Raw genomic sequence first — 19,556 nt, 5'->3', positions numbered from 1 at the left:
AGAACTTTATTAGCATTTCCATTATAGAACAGCCAAGGAAGATCTTGGAAGCCTTGTGGTCATGTGATAAAATTGAACTATGGGAGATGAAAGCAAAGGAGCAAAGCTGTTTGGATTTCCTCCTCAGTGCCTCCAGAAAGAATTTTTATACTTTTTCTGGATTTTTCTCAAATGGTTTGGTGTCTTTGTATGATGAGATTTTAAACAAAGTTAATTAATATGCATCTGATGAGCTGCCCCCTAAGCCGAATATTTGGACTTAATGTCTGGGCATTCTTTTCCCCCAGATGTTAGAAACATATATGAAATTTTATATTGGGCTATGTATCTTTAACTAGACAAGTAGAAATGAATACTGATTTTATCAGCCTTCTATCCTGTGCATTCCTGGGGGAAAGGATGACTGATATTTTTCCAAATTATTTTTATTTTCCATCAAAATAAGACATAGTTTACAACATCACATAATAATAAAAAGACAGTGAAAAATAGTAACCCTCTGCCATGCCTCTTCCAATCCCAAGACTGCTTCCCGAAGGCTTTTTCCTTTTCAGCTCTCTTTTCTGTTGCTTCTATTATTTAACCACATATTTCTATTGTAAAATTATCATGTTGCTCTTCTTGTCACCCTCTAGTTGAGAAGTTAGCTCTCCTATATAGCGGCTCCTTCCCTTATTGAGGCACCCCCACCTCATCCTCTTGATGTATTTATAAAGGTCCTCAGTCCCTTATCCAGACCCTTGATGGGGCCAGGTGCGTTTCAGAATTCAGAATCTGGAGGACTTTGCAAAGGCTGTAGAATCACACCACATGTGTTATACTTCACTCCTCCAGTGGGATCTGAGGCAACCCTCCATAATGAAACATGTAATATTTCTGCAACAAAACACGAATATGGATACCAAGTCTATATTGGTATGGATTGTTGTTCAGTTGCTAAGTTGTGTCCAACACATTGCAGCCTCATGAATTGCAGCACGCCAGGCTTCCCTGCCCTTCACTATCTCCTGGAGTTTGCTCAGACTCATGTACACTGAGTCAATGATGCCATCTAACCATCTCATTCTCTGTAGCCCCCTTTTCCTCTTGCCTTCGGTCTTTCCCAGCATCAGGGTCTTTTCCAATGAATCGGCTCTTCACATCAGGTGGCCAAAGTATTGGAGCTTCAGCATCAGACCTTCCAATGAATATTCAGAGCTGATTTCCTTTAGGATTGATTGGTTTGATCTCCTTACTGTCCAGGGGACTCTCGAGTCTTTTCTAGAACCACAGTTTGAAAGCATCAATTCTTTGGTGCTTAGCCTTCTTTATGGTCCAACTCTCACATCTGTACATAACTACTGGAAAACCATAGCTTCAAGTATACAGACCTTTGTCAGCAAAGTGATATCTCTGCTTTTTAATGTGCTGTTTAGATTTGTCATAGCTTTTCTTCTCAGGAGCAAGCATCTTTTAATTTCATGGCTGCAGTCACCGTCCGTAGTGATTTTTGAGCCCAAGAAATAAAATCTGTCACTGTTTTCATTGTTGTCCCCATCTATTTGCCATGAAGTGATGTGACTGGATGCCATGATCTTAGTTTTTTCTGTGTTGAGTTTTAGGCCAGCTTTTTGACTCCACTCTTTCACCTTCATCAAGAGGCTCTTTAGTTCCTCTTTGCTTTCTGCCATTAAAGTGGTATCAACTGTATATCTGAGATTGTTGTTATTTCTCCTGACAGTCTTGATTCCAGCTTGTGATTCATCCAGCCTGACGTGTCCCATGAAGTACTCTGCTTAAAAGTTAAATAAACACAGTGACAATATACAGCCTTGACTACTCCTTTCCCAATTTTGAACCAGTCCACTGTTACATGTCCCATTCTTGCTGTTGCTTCTTGTCCTGCATACAGGCATCTCAGAAGGGATAAATAAAGACTATAAACTCAAGTCAACTCAGGTCAGGTCTTGCCATTATATAATGTTGCAAACCTAACAAAAATCTGTTGCTTTGCAGAGCTTTTTGGATGTTAGAATTTTTTAAAAAATATAAGGCAATATAGACCTAAATTATGACTTGATTTAAATCAATAATCAGTGTTTGCATCATTATGACAATGTAAATACTGTTCAGTGCTGAGGCAGGTGCATCCTCTCTGTATGTGTGTTCAATTGTGTCCGACTCTCTGTGACCCCATGGACTGTAGCCCACCAGATTACATATGATTATGTATCTTTTTCATGAAATCTTTTGTTCTTCCTGGAGTTAATTGCCTTGTTTTTTTATTAGTTTTCTATATACTCATGACTGGTTGTTTCCATGCTTTAACAGGTCTGACAGATTGCCTATCAGTATTTATTTTGTGGAATTCTCCTGTAATTCTCTGTCCTCCTCTACCACACGAATGGGTGGCTCTCTGGTCTTGTTGTATGGCTATTCCACTTTGACTTTTGGTCATTTTTTGTTTTCTCTTTTTTGATTTACACCATTTCTTTCAGCAAAGAATATTTTTCAATAGCTTCTGGAGAAAGGATGCTTGAGTTACTTTGTTTGTTGAGTCCTTGATAACAAAATTATCATTTTGTTAGATAGAGAATTTTAACTTGAAAACAATTTTTACTCAGTTTTTTTAAGGCATCTTTTTTTAGTATCTGGTTTCCTATGTTACTGTTGAGAAGTCCAATGCCATTCTGACTTCTGAACTTTTAGAATGGCATAGTTTTTCCATCTTGATGCTTTTAGTATTTTTTCTTTAGTTCTCTTAGTGTGAAATATTTTAAATTGCTATGCTGTCCATGTTGTTGTTATTTGTTTAGTTGCTAACCCCTGTCCAACTCTTTTGTGACCCCATGGACTGTAACCTGCCAGGCTCCTGTGTCCATGGGATTTCCCAGGCAAACATACTGGAATGGGTTGCCATTTTCTTCTGTAGGACATGTAATGGGTATGTTAAGTCAGAAGACTCATTTTCTTCTTCTCTTGGAATTTTTCTTGTATTTTACCTTTGATGAGTTCCTCTCCTCCATTTTATCTGATATCTTTGAAATTCCTGTTAGACTTGGCCTCAGAGCTCTGAAACTTCACAAGTTTACACAGATAATGATACATTTGACTTTTCCAAAGTTGTTTAATATCCTTGAAATTTAAAAAACTACCAGCAGTCATTGCTGTTTTGACAACAGTGCTTGAGATTTAGATGGAGAAATGCGAATGATGTTACACCCATGGTTTTTCTCTGATCACCTCTGAAAATACTGTGAATGAGATGATTTGTTCAATTTTAAGAGACATCAAAGTGAACATAGCTAAACTATGAGACCATTGACTATAGGAGGGACTTCTCTCCTGAGTTTTTTTCCTTCTACTTAATAGCTCTGTGATTATGGTTGAATTGTTTAAATTTCCCTGTTTCTTAGTTTTCTCATGTATAAAATGAATATAATAATAGTACCCACTTTAGCCACCAGGGAAGTCCCAAGAATTAAATGAATTAATACATGGAAAGCCCATGGAAAGGTTTGAGACAGGGTTGACATAACCAAGAAAATTTAGGTACTGTTTTTAGAATGATGATGATAATTATAGGATTTATACATTTTTATATGATGAGAGCAATAATGCTGATCACCCCGTCTGCCTGCCCAGAATGGCCCAACTTCAGGCATGCCAGCCTAGGTGTTTGTTTTCTACTAAAGTAAATGTTTTTTCCCCTTTTTACTGCAAATGTCAGGAACAAAATGCAAGTGTTTTGGCTTCTTGGCATGGAGGATGGTGAGCCAGCACATAAGCATAGATTCTAATAGCACTTAAAAAGATAGTAAGGTTTTACATCAACAAAGGTTGAGAATGAAAATACTAACAATAATGTGATAGGAGGATTGAATGTAGATTATTTTTCTCCAATCACCTCTGAAAATACTATGAATGAAATGATTTGTTTATGGTGAAGTTGTTTTTACAAAAAATAAAAAAATAAATGGAGAGCCTGAACTCTGAGGCAGCGCAGAGCATTTCAGCTCTCAGCGGCTCGGGGACTGGTGCGTGGTACGAGCCGCGAGGCTGCGGCTGAGTCTCTGTGTAGAAGGCACGAGAGGTTGGCAGCTTTGACTGCAGCATGTCAGGTGGCGACAGCAGTAGAAGTATTGAGCAACAGTGGCAAGCAGAGCTACAGCAGGTGGGAATACCAGTCTTCCAAAGTGAAGGTGCCCATGGATCTGGGAAATCTGCAAGGCATACCCCTGCAAGGTCTCACTCCAAGGAAGATGCCAGGCATTTCAGATCAAAGTCCAAGTCCAGATCCAAATCTAAGTATAGGTCCAGAAGAAGTTCTTAAAGGCATTATACAAGGTCACGACCTCAGTCCTGCTCCCATAGTAGGTTCCATAGCAGATCTTACAGTAGAGATTATAGAAGATGGCATTGCCACAGTCATTCTCCCAGGTGAACTCATAGGTGTCATGTTGGGAATCGGGCAAATTTTGATCCCAACTATTGTTTTGGAGTATTTGGGTTGAGCTTGTACACTACAGAAAGAGATCTAAGAGAAGTGTTCTCTAAATATGGCCCAGTTGCTGATGTGTGTCTATTGTATATGACCAGCAATCTAGACATTCAAGAGGATTTTCCTTTGTATCCTTGGAAAATGGCAATAATGCCAAGGAAGCAAAAGGGCATGCCAGTGGAATTGAGCTTGATGGACATAGTATTAGAGTTGATCTCTCTATAACAAAAAGAGCATGTACTCCAACCAGGAATTTACATGGGGAGACCTACCTATGGCAGCTCACATACTGGGTTTACTTACGACAGAGGATGTGGTTGAGGCTATGATGATCAGGACTATTAAAGCATGTCATATAAAGGAGGAGGAGGATGGAGAGCTGCTCAAGACAGGGATCAGATATAGAGAAGATGGTCACCTCCTCCCTCTTATAGTCGTGGATGATACAGATCATGTTCCAGATCTTAATCATACTCACCTTGTCACTGCCACAGCATGAAGATGAAGAGTTCCTGAAATCTGCCCTAGAGCTGGGATATTGTTTGTGGACAGTACTTTTTATTATCTCCTGTTTAAAAAGTGAACAGCGCCTAGTGAAGTTAGGTGACTTGCATCTTTTATGATGACTATTTTTGTTGGAGTTGAAATGCTGTTTTCATTCTGCATTTGTGTAGTTCAGTGCTTTGTTCAAGGTTAAGTGTTTTCAGAAAAGTATGTTTTGCATGTATTATTTTACAGTCTAAAATTTTGACTGCTGAGAAGTTTCTATTGTATAGAACTTCATGTAAATGGTTTTCTTCCTGAATCTAGGGTATTCTGAAGATCAAAGCCTGTGTGTAAAATGCTACCAGTGGCAAAAAGCAACAGTACAGTTTGATTTTTACATTTCTTTCTAACATATCAATGCTTAGCAAAACTGTTCAGATTAGATTGTCAGTAGTAAATTCAAGACAGAAAGGCCCATTTTCTTTCAGCCCATGAAACATACCATACTTTTAATACCTGCAATTAAGTGATAAAAATTAGGCTTTATAACTCTATATGGCTAGTATTAAAGCTAAAGATCTTTCAATACAGCAAATGCTTAATACTTATATAAATGTGAATTTGTCAGCCTTTGTGTAATCTGTATTATATACAGCAGGGAATGAGTTACACAATGTATGCTTTCAAAAAGTTATTTCTTAAAGCTGTTACAAGGGGATGATGGTCTTTCAACTAGTTATCAGCAAATGATGAATACATTCCACCACAAATGTGCTCTTGATCTTCTAGCTTTTTTTTTTTTTTTTTTAACCTACCTGTAAATTTATCCAAATTTATTTTATTTTATTTTTTTTTTAAATTTTTATTAGTTGGAGGCTAATTACTTTACATCATTACAGTAGTTTTTGTTATACATTGATATGAATTAGCCATGGATTTACATGTATTCCCCATCCCAGTCCCCCCTCCCACCTCCCTCTCCACCCGATCCCTCTGGGTCTTCCCAGTGCACCAGGCCCGAGCACTTGTCTCATGTCCCCAACCTGAGCTGGTTATCCGTTTCACCCTAGATAATATACATGTTTCAATGCTGTTCTCCTGAAACATCCCACCCTCTCCTTCTCCCAGAGTCCAAGCTTTAAGACTATATGGAAGAACTGGGTGCTTCAGAGTTTGATAGAAAAGAAGGGAGCACTATACCTGTGTTGTGGATGATCTGAAGACTTTGTTCATTTTTTAAATATTATATTCAGGTCCCCTTTGCTTACCTAAGGAGGCCCAGTTTCACGCAAATGTTTTGTGAACTGTATTTAAATAAACACAAATGAAAAGAGTAAATAAATAAAGGAAGGAAATGCCTGGATTTCTAAGCACCAGGCATAGAGAAAGGAAAAAACCAATAGCTGAGAAGGCCAGTAAGCCGGCTTAAAGGCCTCACCTAAAACTCTAAGCTATCATTATAGCATAGCTTTGTGACTTGCTATAATAGTCTCTTATATCCTCTCCAATCTGTTGCCTAGTTTTCTTATCACTGCTTTGAGGCAGCTTTACACATTAGCCTGTTGTGTGATAACTGAGATGGAATAAAAGAATGGAACTGGCTGAGTGGCAAGTGAGCATCTTCAATCAGAAGGCAGTAGGAGTCAGCTTTGAGCCTGTTGTCTCTTACTCAATAGGAATGATGTTCCCAACGTTCAGCAACATCCATCTGACCCCCTTTTCTGATGAGCAGCTGTAGATGGAACACCGCTCCAGAGCCAACTTTTGGTAATGTTCTTTTCTTTCTTCTCCTCCTTTCCAGAGTAAACCAGGGTTCCTAAACTGTTGACACAGTGGGTCATAAATTGGGGGCAGGGACTGACCTGGGCACTGTAGGAAGTTTAGCAGCTTTCTTGGCATGTATTACTGGATGCCAAAGGCACCTTCCCACTAATTGTGCCAACCAAAAGTGTCTCCAGACATTGCCGAACATCCCCTTGGAAGGCAAAGTCACCCCTTGTTGAGAATTACTGAAATAGAAGTGAAAGTGTTAGTTGCTTAGTTGTGTCTGACTCTTTGAGACCCCATGGACTGTAGCCCACCAGGCTTATCTGTCCTTTGAATTCTCCAGGCAGGAGCGCTGGAGTAGGTAGCCATTCCCTTCTCCAGGGAATCTTTCTAACCCAGGGATTGAATCTGGGTCACCCTCGTTGTAGGCAGATTTTTTACCAGCTGAGCCACCAGAGAAGCCCCCGAAATAGACAAATAAGGGAGCTACCATTCAAAATACTGCCCTAATGCTAAGTTACCAGCCTCCTCCTCTGCCTCCCGTTTCCTCTTTCCACTTCCTCCATCCATTCCTTTGGCCCAAAACTATGGTTTCTGCAAGAACAAGCCTTTGTCAGAGAACAGATCAATCTATATACCTTGATGTAGGATCAAAAAAACTTGGAGCTTCCCTACTAAGTAGCTGGTGACTTTGGGGCAGTTCATGTCACCCTCCAGACTTGATTTCTTCATTTGTAAAATGAAAGCTAACATAAAACCCCTGACAGCTTGACCATTTTAAGTCCCCATTCCTTCTGCCTTTCTTTTTTATTTATTTTTGGCTGCACTGGGTCTTCATTGCTGTGTGCACACTTTCTCTCATTGCAGCACATGGTCTCTAGAGCAGGCTCAGGAGTTCTGGCGCAAGGGTTTAGTTGCCCTGTGGCATGTAGGGTTTTCCTGGACGAGGGATCAAACCCATGTCCCCTGCATCGGCAGGCAGATTCCCAACCACTGGACCACAGGGAAGTCCTCCTTCTGCCTTTCTTTCTTGATATTGGTTTTTAGAAGGAAAAGAGGAGAATGATGGTGACACCATCTGAGTGCAAATGTTAAGTGTCTAGGAAGGAGCACAGGTGTGTGCAGACACGTGGGTTAGGATGCATGCTAAAATAGACCCTTTGAGTTCTGGCTGAAGTATGCAGAGCTGTCCAGCAGAGATATCCAAAGTTGATTTCCAGGACTTTCTCTTGGTAATGCCATCTTCTGGTGCAGGAGGAGCAAATGGGAGATGCTTTGGTTTCCTGAGTTATATAGAGTTCTGTGAGGAGTGAGTTCAGAGAGGTATGATTTTTCTTTCTCCCCAGTTTTTTCTTGCAAAATTGACTTTCTTACTATGGAGTCTGCTTAATCTGTAATTTCGAAACTACAAGCCAGACTTTCCAATGGGGATGAATGGCCTGTTAGTGTATTAGTATGTGTGTGGTTAGGGGGTAGCAGTTATGTCATGTAAGGTTATGTAGACCCTAAATATTTCTATTTTAAATGCAAAGGTTGGAGAGATAGGAGTTTCAGGTGACAGAGTATGCCAGAGTATTTCAGATGACCGAGACTTATAGGGGAGGTTTATTGTCTAGGCATTTCTTATGTGACCTCCCAACCATACCATCTGCTGCCATCTTACTTATTAATACCTGGACAGTATTAACAATCATGGTGGACTGGCTGTCTCCCCATCAAACCTGCAAACATGCTGCTATTCATTCCATCAGGAAAAAAAAAAAATTTTTTTATACCTCACTTCCCCAGTCAGCCGCCACTTATCTTATCGCAATGAAGTTCCTCAGAAGAGCTGTCTGTATTTCATGGTCTCTAGTCACATCCCTCGGCCCCCACTTTGATTTCTCTCCAAACGTTCTACCTAAAGCTTTTTTTCCAAGGTGGCCAGTGCCCCGACTTGCTAAATCCAGTGATCATTTATCACTTCTCAACTTATGTAACTACCAGCATTTGAGCAGCATTTGAGACACATATTTGCCCCACATTCTTTTTTTATTTATTTTTAAGTGGAGGATAATTGCTTTCCAATGTTGTGATGGTCTCTGCTGTACACCACTGTGAATCAGCCCTAAGTATACATATATGCCCTCCCTCTAGAGCCTCCCTCCCACCACTGCATCCCAGCCCTCTCGGTCATCAGCAGAGCACCCTTGCCCCACATTCTTTTGATTTTTTTCCTTCTGCTTCTGTGGTTCAGGTCGTTACTAGTCTCCTCAACCTCTTAATGTTGGAATTGCCCCAGCATGCAGTCTTTAGACATCCTTTCTGTCCACAGAATTCCCTTGATGATTCTACAGTTCAAATACCATCTCTATACTCAAGGTTTCCCAGTGCATCTCCCCAACTCAGACTTGTCCTGTGAACTCCATATTTTTCCACAGCAAGTGCCTCTTGGATATCTCACTTTGCCCAAAATGTAACTCCTGACCTTACCCACTCGTGCCCACACCTGCTTTACCTACAGTCTTCCCACCTCAGTTGCTGACAACGTTATCTTTCTAATAATTCAGGTCCAAAATCTTGAAGGCCTTATTTCTTTGTCCTCTGTGCCTAAACCATCAGTAAATTATGTTGGTTTTACTTTTAAAAACATTTGACTTTTGAAGAAGTCATGTTTGAACTGTGTGTGTCCACTTGTATGTGGATTGTTTTCAATAAATACATTCTGTAGTTCTACATATGAATCCACAGCTATGAAACCACGGATACAGAGGGCTGACTGTAAATTTAACCAGGGATTCTCAGCTGTGCCAAGAGTGGGTGTGCCAACAACCCCCGTTATGTTGTCCAAGGGAGAATCTGACCAGTCCCCTTATGTGCACTGATTCCTCTTGATCCCAGCCGTGCCATCTCTCATCTCAGTTATTGCAGCAGCTGTTACCTTGTCTATCCCAACATCCTCACAGCCTTCCAGTAGGTCCTACCTAATCTGGTTCCTCATTCCCAGCTGTTGTGTTCACAGCCACCCAGGCTTCCCTTCCCATCCCCAGGCATACCCAACTCCCTCCCTTTTCATGGCCTTGCATGTGCTGACCCTCCTCTGGGGTACTTTTCCCTCCGAAGTCACATGGCTAATTCCTTCGCCACATGTCTTTGTTGAACACCACCTTCTCAATAGGACCTGCCCTGACCACTGTATTTAAAGCGGCAGCCATACCACTCCCAATCACACCTTTCCTGCTCTTGTGTTTTCCCCCACAGTGCTTACCACTTCCTAAAAGATATATTGTTCGTTTATTTATTAGTTTATTGTCTGTATCCCACTGCATAGAACATGAGCACCGCCAAAAGCTGGAATTATGCCACATGGTAGGCTCCCAGAAAATATTTCTGAATAAGTAGAAACTCCTATAATCTCAAGCATGTATGGAAATAATTACCACCGAGATTTTAGTTGATATCGTTCTCACTTTTCTTTTTCTTTATAAAATTAGAATAATACCATAAATGCATTTTATAGCACTTTAAAAACTTGATCAGTGCCTTATTGACATATTCTCATACCTTTTAGTTATTCTGTTGCTACAGGTTATTTCTTTTGTGGCTGTCTCATGATTTATTGACTTAAGCTCCAAAGTTGGATATTAAATTATTTAATTACTCCTTTAACCCTGTGGGCTTCCTAGTGGCTCAGTTGGTGAAGAATCCACTTGCAGTGCAGGAGACCTGGGTTTGATCCCTGGGTCAGGAAGCTCCCCTGGAAAAGGAAATGGCTACCCATTCCAGTGTTTTTGCCTGGGAAGTCCAATGGACAGGGAAGCCTTGCAGGCTACAGTCCATGCCATCACAAAAGAGGTGAACATGACTTAGCAACTAAACTGCTACCACTACCATTTTAAATCTATTCCTTCTATTAGGAAACACCACTAAGGTATTGTTCCTATATTCCACAAGAATATAGAATTTTATAGACTTCTATACCCTAAATTCTATAGGAAGCAACAATGAAATGAATATCCTATTATAGAAATCTTGTGCATTCTGATTATTACCTTACAATAAATAGCTAGAAGAAGAATCACTGGACGGAAAGATGTGAAGAATGAACTTTAAAAAAATTATTCTTATATGTTGCCAAATTGCCCCGTAGAGAAGTTTCACCAATTAACACTTCCACCAGTGGTATATGAGAATGTCTGCTGAGTCTTGCCCATACGGGCTATGTTTTGTTAAATGCCAATTTGATTTGCAAAAAAATGGTGGCCAATTTATTTTTAATCTGTATTTCTTTGATAGCTAGTACATTTGAATGGTTTTATTTTCAGTCAACAGACACACACAGTTTTTTAATATATAGTTATCAAAATTCATAGCCTTCATTCACTCTGCTTCTACTTCCCTTCCCTGTATAAGGACATTTCTGCTTTAGATTGCTAGTGTGCGGGTCCTTTCTTGCATGGATCCAAGGAACAGGTAGTGAAAGCTTGCATGATTTTCAGTTTCCATCAGAAGAAGCAAAGAAGTGGAAATGCTGGCTGAGAGAAGGAGGTGGGTGTAAGCAGTGAGTCTGTGTATGTTCTACAGGAGTGAGCTGAGAGATTGAGGAATAATTAACAGATGAAGTAAATAAGATCAGCAGATACAATTCATCATCAGTCCTCAACTGACTTAATATCAACAACACACAACACCTTTGATTCTTCACTTCTGGAGCCTAAGCCCGATTTCCCTCCTTCTTTATTGGCATGAAGTCTCCTTTGCTGACTTCCTTCTGACTCAAATCTTTCTTGTTAGATTGACTGCAGGTTTGTTCTTAGATGTCTTCTGTTTTCTGTCTGTGCTCACTTTCTTAATGATCTCATTTAGGCTCTTGGCAGTAAATACTGTCTTTGTGTCGACAAGTCTCATAATTAGAACTCCAGGCCAGACTTCTCCCCAGAACCATAGACCTTGGATGTCTAGCAATCTTGATTCCAGCTTGTAATTCTTCCAGCCCAGCATTTCACATGATATACATGTGAAATGTGTATATAGCCTGTTGTACCTCTTTCCCAATTTTGAACCAGCTGGTTGTTCCATGTCTGGTTCTAACTGTTGCTTCTTGTCCTACATACAGGTTTCTCAGGTAAGGTGGTCTGGTAGCCCCAGCTGTTTAAGAGTTTCCCACAATTTGTTGTGATACACACAGTCATAGGCTTTTGCATAGTCAATGAGGCAGAAGTAGATACTTTTCTGAAATTCCCTTGCTTTCTCTACCATCCAACAAATGTTGCCAATTTGATGTCTGGTTCCTCTGCCTTTTCTAAACCCAGCTTGTAAGTTCTCTGTTCACGTAGTGCTGAAGCCTAGCTTGCAGGATTTTGAGCACAGCCTTACTAACATGAGAAATGAGTGTAACTGTAGGGTAGTTTGAACATTCTTCAGCATTAGCCTTCTTTGAGATTGAAATGAAAATTGACCTAGCTCATCATAATTGTTCAGTACATTTTGGCTAACTAGAAGACAAATGCATTATTTATAAGAATTTATAAATTATTTATAAATTTATTTATCCTTATATATTAAGGATATTAAGACTTCTTTTTTTTAGTTGAACCTGGATTCTCAACTCGGCTTTATGACCAGTGAGGTGTATGACCTTGGGGGCCTAGTTCTGGAAGATGCTTTCTTTCTCTAGTGCTCAAATGAACAACATACCACAGGTGACAAACTTCGGCACTTTGGATATTAAGACTTTGTTGTGTTTTCTTCAGACTTCACTTTACTTTGTAATATTCTTTGTGGTGGTTTTTATCACAAAAGAAGTTAGAAACTTTTATGTATGTAAATCTCCCAATATTTTCTTTTACAATTTCTTTCTTTTCCTTTATTTGAAAAAAGGCTTCCCCACCCTAACTTTGGTATTCACTTTCTTCTTCTTTTATATTTTACTTTTTTCACTTCTTTCAAATATGCATTTAACTCTAAATTCATTTTAATTTAAATATGCAGTATGCATATAACTTTACTGTTTTTAAATAACAAGTCATGGGATTTTCTGTAAATAGACAAGATTACTGCATTCTGATGTTAGTAGCAGTCACCTACAAAATTAATAATTTTCTTTTCTCACTTGACTAAGATTTTTTTGCTCTTATTAATTAAGACTGAAAAATATCTCTTCAGAGTAAGGCTCAGTCATGAACAATCATTATTCTCAGCTGTAAAACTTCTTTATGTGATAGATACTACTGATATTACTGAAAATAATTGGTTTAGCAGGTGCAAACCAAGGTCTTTAAATTCAAATTTTAATGGATTCTTATAAATAAATATGTGAGAAAAATATATATACATAGGAACAATTAAGAGGAGTAACCAGATATTCTCAAGAAGATTGAGATGGTGCTCATTTACCTTGTTATATTTATTGCAGTTATAGAATATACAAGTGTAGGCAAGTGTGTCCATGCATTCTCAGTCCCTCAGTCATGTCTGAATCTTTGCGACCCTGTCGCAAAGGACAGAGGACAGGCTTCACTGTCCATGGACACGGGCAAGTAGGCGGTAGTTAAACACTGTTAATAGATAAATCAGACTCTGGAGCCAGATTCAACTACATTTGATTCTTGGTTCTGTCCATTACTAACTGTAAACACTTAGCCAAGTTAATCTAACTTCTCTTAGACACAGTTTATTTATAAAAATTTTTATATTTATGTGTTTATTTAATTAGCTTGTCGAGTCTTAGTTGCAGCATGTGGGATCTAGTTCCCTGACCAGGGATTGAACCTGGCCGCCCTGCATTGGGAGTGCAGTCTTCACCACTGGACCACCAGGCAAGTTCCCTTATTTCTAAATTAAAGATATCAGTGTAATCTACTTGGGGAATGGGGAGTTTCAATTTAGGGATGGGTCCTGTCCTTATAGTACTGTCATAGCCCTTTCTTTACAGGCCAGTGTAAGGGTTTTACCAGGTGCTGAATAGTTCTCTCCCAGTTATATATTCAGGGACTGAGATAATAACCACAGGGTAGGGATGAACTCACTGGACACCATGTGCAGTCAACTTGTTCAGACCTTCCTCTGCTACCTTCATAAGCTGTTACTAACCAGAGATATTCTAAAATGTCTCAAATCAATGTGCCTTCTTACCTCACATTCCTCAAAAAATCTAGATATTCTCCTTTCTCCAACATAGTTGCTTTTCCACAGAGAAGATTTGGGAATTGTTTCCTATATGTTCCTGTGATGGCACTGCAGATTCCTCCCTCAGGGGACCGAGTTTCCACTTCAGTCATGGGCCAGTGGTCACTGGATCCAGAAACCAGATCTGGAAACCGGATGAGGGACCAAACCTCTATTGTGACAACTGACATCATCCTACTCATAAGATAACATATCTTATGTTGTTGTTACAGAGTTTGAGTACTATCCTAGTGATTCCACATCTATTTCACCCCTCTGATAACACTGGGATCTCTTAGCAACCAGCACAGATGCCTCTGGTTCAGGGTTCCCTGACTGTCAATCTTGTCTTGCTGTCCAACACAGTAATTATGTCATTCTTGCTTATGATGGTTAATTACTGCTTTATTGCTTCTTACATTATGAAATTCTGTTCAGGTTGTGCTCATGCAGACCATGGTTTAATGGCCACATGCCGTGTCACTGTCCTTCATGTACTGAGAATGGCCACCTTAAATGTCTCAAAAATACCTCTGCTCTCTCCTGGTTTGTTCCCTGTTATCTTTATGAAACAAGAGTTTCATGGACTTTGCCTGAGAAAAGTTAGGTGGAACATTCTTAGGTCTTCCACAGTAAACCCATCTAGCTTTTCCACTTCTCTGAGCCTTTAGACCCCTTCTTCAATACCATGCCACAATGAATACAGCATTATAAAGCAATTTTCCTCCAATTAAAAAATAAATTCAAAAAATTACTATGCTGCAGAGATTCTGGAATCTCTATCTCATTAACTACAGGCCACCATGATGAGAGTTCTTCACAATGACATCCCAGGAGACTGTTAATAATGGTATCTGCTAGAATGTTGAATCCTGGGAGTGCCTTGTCAATAAGACCTACAAGACCTTCTAGAACTAATACCCAAAAGAGATGTCCTTTTTATCATAGGGGACTGTAATGCAGAAGTAGGAAGTCAAGAGATACCAGGATATCAAGTCAAGAGATAACAGGCAAATTTGGCCTTGGAGTATAAAATGAAGCAGGGCAAAGGCTAACAGAGTTCTGCCAAGAAAACACACTGGTCATAGCAAATGCCCTCTTTCAACAGCACAAGAGAAGACTCTACACATAGACATAACCAGATGGTCAATACCAAAATCAGATTGATTATATTCTTTGCAGCCAAAGATGGAGAAGCTCTATACAGTCAGCAAAAACAAAACCGGGAGCTGACTGTGGCTCAGATCATGAACTCCTTATTGCAAAATTTAGACTTAAATTGAAGCAAGTAGGGAAAAACCACTAGACCATTTAGGTATGACCTAAATCAAATCCCTTACGAGTATACAGTGAAAGTGACAAATAGATTCAAGGGATTAGATCTGATAGAGTATCTTAAGAACTATGGACAGAGATTCGTGACATTGTACAGGAGGCAGCGATCAAGACCATCCCCAAGAGAAAGAAATGCAAAAAGGCAAAATGGTTGTCAAAGGAGGCCTTACTAATAGCTGAGAAAAGAAGAGAAGCTAAAGGCAAAGGAGAAAAGGAAAGATATACCTATTTGAATGCAGAGTTCCAAAGAATAAAAAGGACAGATAAGAAAGCCCTTCTCAGTGATCAATGCAAAGAAATAGAGGAAAACAATAGAATGGGAAAGACTAGAGGTCTCTTCAAGAAAATTAGAAATACCAAGGGAGCATTTCATGCAAAGATGTGAAAGGTTGTTGCTGAACCATGAAAGATGCCGGGATTTTTGGCCTCCGGGGGAGAGGAATTCAATCCGGGACCAGTGAGGAGGTTTGATTGCTCAGAGCTTTCATGTAATAAAGTTTTATTAAAGTATAAAAGAGATAGAGAAAGCTTCTGACATAGACATCAGAAGAGGGCAGGACGAGTGCCCCCCTGTTAGTCTTTAACTGGATGTTACATAGCTACTAGCAGTCTGCTAATTAAAGAAAGGAAATGTCTCAAAACTCAGAGAATGTTACCAGGTCCCTCACCCACAAGATGCATTTTGAGATGACCTTGGCACCAGGTGACTCATCTGGGCCATAAAATGATTGACTTGAATCTTGAAGAAAAGCAGATTTCCATACAAATATACAGTTTCTTTAACATAGATTAGGAGAACAGTGTATGAGTGTAACATACTGGTTTGTCAAGTTGGTTCTGAGCCTGAGCCTTTAGGCGGAACTGTCTTGAAAACAGTCTGGGGTAAACACATAGCACATTAACATAGCTTAAGACAAACATTTCCATAAGAAAAATGCTTTGGTTAGCTCAGAATTTGAGAAAATTTAAGTTCAGGTGGAACCACGTGTCATTACGGCAACACAAAATTTTAAGAGAAACCTCTTTTTAAATTTGTATAGAGAAGGGGAAAAAAATGTAACACTAGTTTGTTTTCCTCCTGCCACATAAGAGAGAGATAACAAATGTCTGACACTTGCAGCCGATTTCCTCAGAGACCCCTGGCCTTCCTCCTGTTACCCTCTCAGATGGTTACAACAAAGGATGGTATGGACCTAACAGAAGCAGATGATATTAAGAAGAGGAACTATAGAAGGGACTATACAACAAAGATCTTCATGACCCAGATAACCATGATGGTGTGATCATGATCACTCACCTAGAGCCAGACATCCTGGAATGCGAAGTCAAGTGGGCCTTAGGAAGCATTGCTGTGAACAAAGCTAGTGGAAGTGATGGAATTCCAGCTGAGCTGTTTCAGATCCTAAAAGATGATGCTATGAATGTGCTGTACTTAATATGCCAGCAAATTTGGAAAATTCAACAGTGGCCACAGGACTGGAAAAGGTCAGTTTTCATTCCAATCCCAAAGAAAGGCAATGCAAAGGAATGTTCAAGCTACCGCACAATTGCACTCATTTCACATGCTCACAAAGTAATGCTCAAAATTCTCCAAGCCTGGCTTCAACATCTCACGCTAGTGTATGTTCCTCAGGTTCTCTGTCTCGTCACAACAAAGAATTTGGAGTGACGGACATTGAAGCCCCGTTAGCGGGTCACAGCTCTTGGAGGACAGACCATGTTATAGCTCTTAAATAATCAGTGTTACAGCTCAGTGTTACAGCTCTATTTGTTTAGATAATAGCAGGAAAATCCATCTTGGAGGCATGAGCGCACGTTGATCCAAAGATGCGAAGATCGCCCCATCGTGCAGGAGAGAGAGAGAGTGAGAAGAGGGCTTTGGCTCCTCTTTTTTATGTGTTTCTCTGTCCCTGGGCCTGTCTTATGTAAATTGGGCCAGCCAGGAGTGTTGTTTGTTTTACCTGAGGTTCTCACTCCGGTCCTCGGACCTTCCTTTGTTCTGTTTTCGCGGGCTTTCCCTTCCAGGTCTTTTAGCCACCACCATTTTGGACTCTTTTTCCCTATTCTAACTACCTAACAAACAGTACATGAACCATGAACTTATGGATGTTCAAGCTGGATTTAGAACAGGCAGAGGAACCAGAGATCAAATTGCCAACATCTGTTGGATCATCATAAGAGCAAGACAGTACCAGGAAAACATCTACTTCTGCTTTATTGATTATGCCAAAGCCTTTAACTGTGCAGATCACAACAAACTGGAAAATTCTTCAAGAGGTGGGAATACCAGACCACCTTACCTGCCTCCTTAGAAACCTGTATGCAGGTCAAGAAGCAACAGTTAGAACTGGACATGGAACAACAGACTGGTTCCAAATTGGTAAAGGAGTCCATCAAGGCTGCATATTGTCACCCTGCTTATTTAACTTCTATGCAGAGTACATCCTGTGAAATGCCAGGCTGAATGAAGCACAAGCTGGAATCAAGATTGCCGGGAGAAATATCAATAACCTCAGATATGCAGATGACACCACCCTTATGGTAGAAAGTGAAGAACTAAAGAGCCTTTTGATGAAAGTGAAAGAGGAGAGTGAAAAAGCTGGCCTAAAACTCAACATTCAGAAAGCTAAGATCATGGCATCTAATCCCATCACTTCATGGCAGATAGATGGGGAAACAATGGAAATAGTGACAGACTTTATTTTTGGGGGCTCCAAAATCACTGCAGATGGTGACTGCAGCCATGAAATTAAAAGACGCTTGCTCCTTAGAAGAAAATCTAGGCCAAACTAGACAGTGTATTAAAAAGCAAAGACATTACTTTGTTGACAAATGTCCATCTAGTCAAAGCTATGGTTTTTCCAGTAGTCATGTATGGATGTGAGAGTTGGACCATAAAGAAAGCTGAGCACCACAGAATTGATGTTTTTGAACTGTGGTGTTGGAGAAAACTCTTGAGGGTTCCTTGGACTGCAAGGAGATGAAACCAGTCCATCCTAAAGGAGATCAGTCCTGAATATTCATTGGAAGGACTGATGTTGAAGCTGAAACTCCAATACTTTGGCCACCTGATATGAAGAACTGACTCACTGGTAAAGTCGCTGATGCTAGGAGAGATTGAAGGCAGGAGGAGAAGGGGGACGATAGAGGATGAGATGATTGGAAGGCATCACCAACTGATGAACATGAGTTTGAGTAAACTCCGGGAGTTGGTGGTAGACAGGGAAGCCTATCGTGCTGCAGTCCATGGGGTTGCAACGAGTCAGACGTGACGAGCGACTGAGCTACCCTGACATATGTTGCTCTCCAAATCCCCAATCCAGCACCCTTAAAATCCACTCCAATACCTATTTCCATGGTTCTTAGCAGAAAATATTAACCAGCTCCTGCAACGTTTTGTTGTGGAAGTTATCTCCTCCTGGAGTAGGAGTATACTTAATGCTCATTCTGTGCTGGGGTTACCAGCCTGACAGCAACGAGGGGCCATTAGCCTGGAGGCAGTGAGCAACAGTGCAGTGGAGCTTAACATACCAGTAATTCCATCTTGAGGGTCTACATTCAGGGACCATCCCAACCATATAATTGTCTTAGCTTGGGTTCCCCAGGAATCAGGGTCTTAGGCAAAGCTCATAAGCTATTTTATTAGTGTATGCAGAGGAGAAGGGGATGACCCAGGATGAATTGTTTGGATGCCATTACCGACTTGAAGGACATGAGTTTCAGCAAATTCTGGAAGTTCGTGATGGATAGGGAAGCCCGGAGTTTTGCAGTCCATGGGTTTGAGAAACATCAGACATGACTTAGCTACTGAACTAATGCAGTCCCAGTGAAACAAGAATGAGGAAAAACCAGAGTGAGGAAGGAGGCAGAACTAATGCAAAAGTGCATTTCTGAGCTGATCTGATCACCACCAGGTAGCAAATACCAAGAGATTGCTGGGTCCCTTAGTACCATCTTCAGGAAGTCACATGAAATACATGTCAGGACCCTTTATATAGAGGATTGGAAAGAAGTGGATTCATCCACAGGCTCTTACCTCTTCACTGGCCAGCTGTTTACTCAACATTTAGTGTGAACTTCTGGTTGTGCGTGCAGGGACACCAAGTTCAGGCCACGGCTCCTCACGCCCCGCAGTCTGCAGGAGCCTTTAGAGCAGGAGGGGAGAGCTCACGGGGTGGGCCTGAGGTGCAGCCCTGCTGGGCCGTGCTCACACAGGGTCCGGTGAACCCACCTTGACACAGTGAGGGCACAGCACCTGGCTGAGGACTCCAGAGGCAGGTAAGACGGAGGAACTCAGCTGACCTTTCAAAGGTAATAGCATACCACTGAAGGAACCGAAAGA

General features: G+C 40.6%; 1 long non-coding RNA gene and 1 pseudogene across 5 annotated transcripts in view; both read left to right on the top strand.

Annotated features, from left to right (window-relative positions):
* Positions 1-19,556, top strand: part of LOC139039421 (uncharacterized) — a 244,864-nt gene that overhangs the window by 196,071 nt on the left and 29,237 nt on the right. For 4 of the 5 annotated variants that reach the window (XR_011492686.1, XR_011492682.1, XR_011492684.1 and 1 more), the window contains exon 4: positions 6,643-6,733. The exons of the other annotated variant lie outside the window; for it this stretch is intronic. This is a non-coding gene — a long non-coding RNA (uncharacterized lncRNA). The remainder of the gene's footprint in view (positions 1-6,642; positions 6,734-19,556) is intronic. 5 annotated transcript variants of the gene reach the window in all.
* On the top strand, positions 744-4,996 carry LOC110136808 (transformer-2 protein homolog beta pseudogene; annotated as a pseudogene).

The sequence above is a fragment of the Odocoileus virginianus genome, chromosome 18 (genome assembly GCF_023699985.2).
Source record: "Odocoileus virginianus isolate 20LAN1187 ecotype Illinois chromosome 18, Ovbor_1.2, whole genome shotgun sequence".
NCBI lineage: Eukaryota > Metazoa > Chordata > Mammalia > Artiodactyla > Cervidae > Odocoileus > Odocoileus virginianus.
The sequence above is the reverse complement of the archived record's forward strand: the minus strand, read 5'-3'. Positions and strand labels throughout refer to the sequence as shown.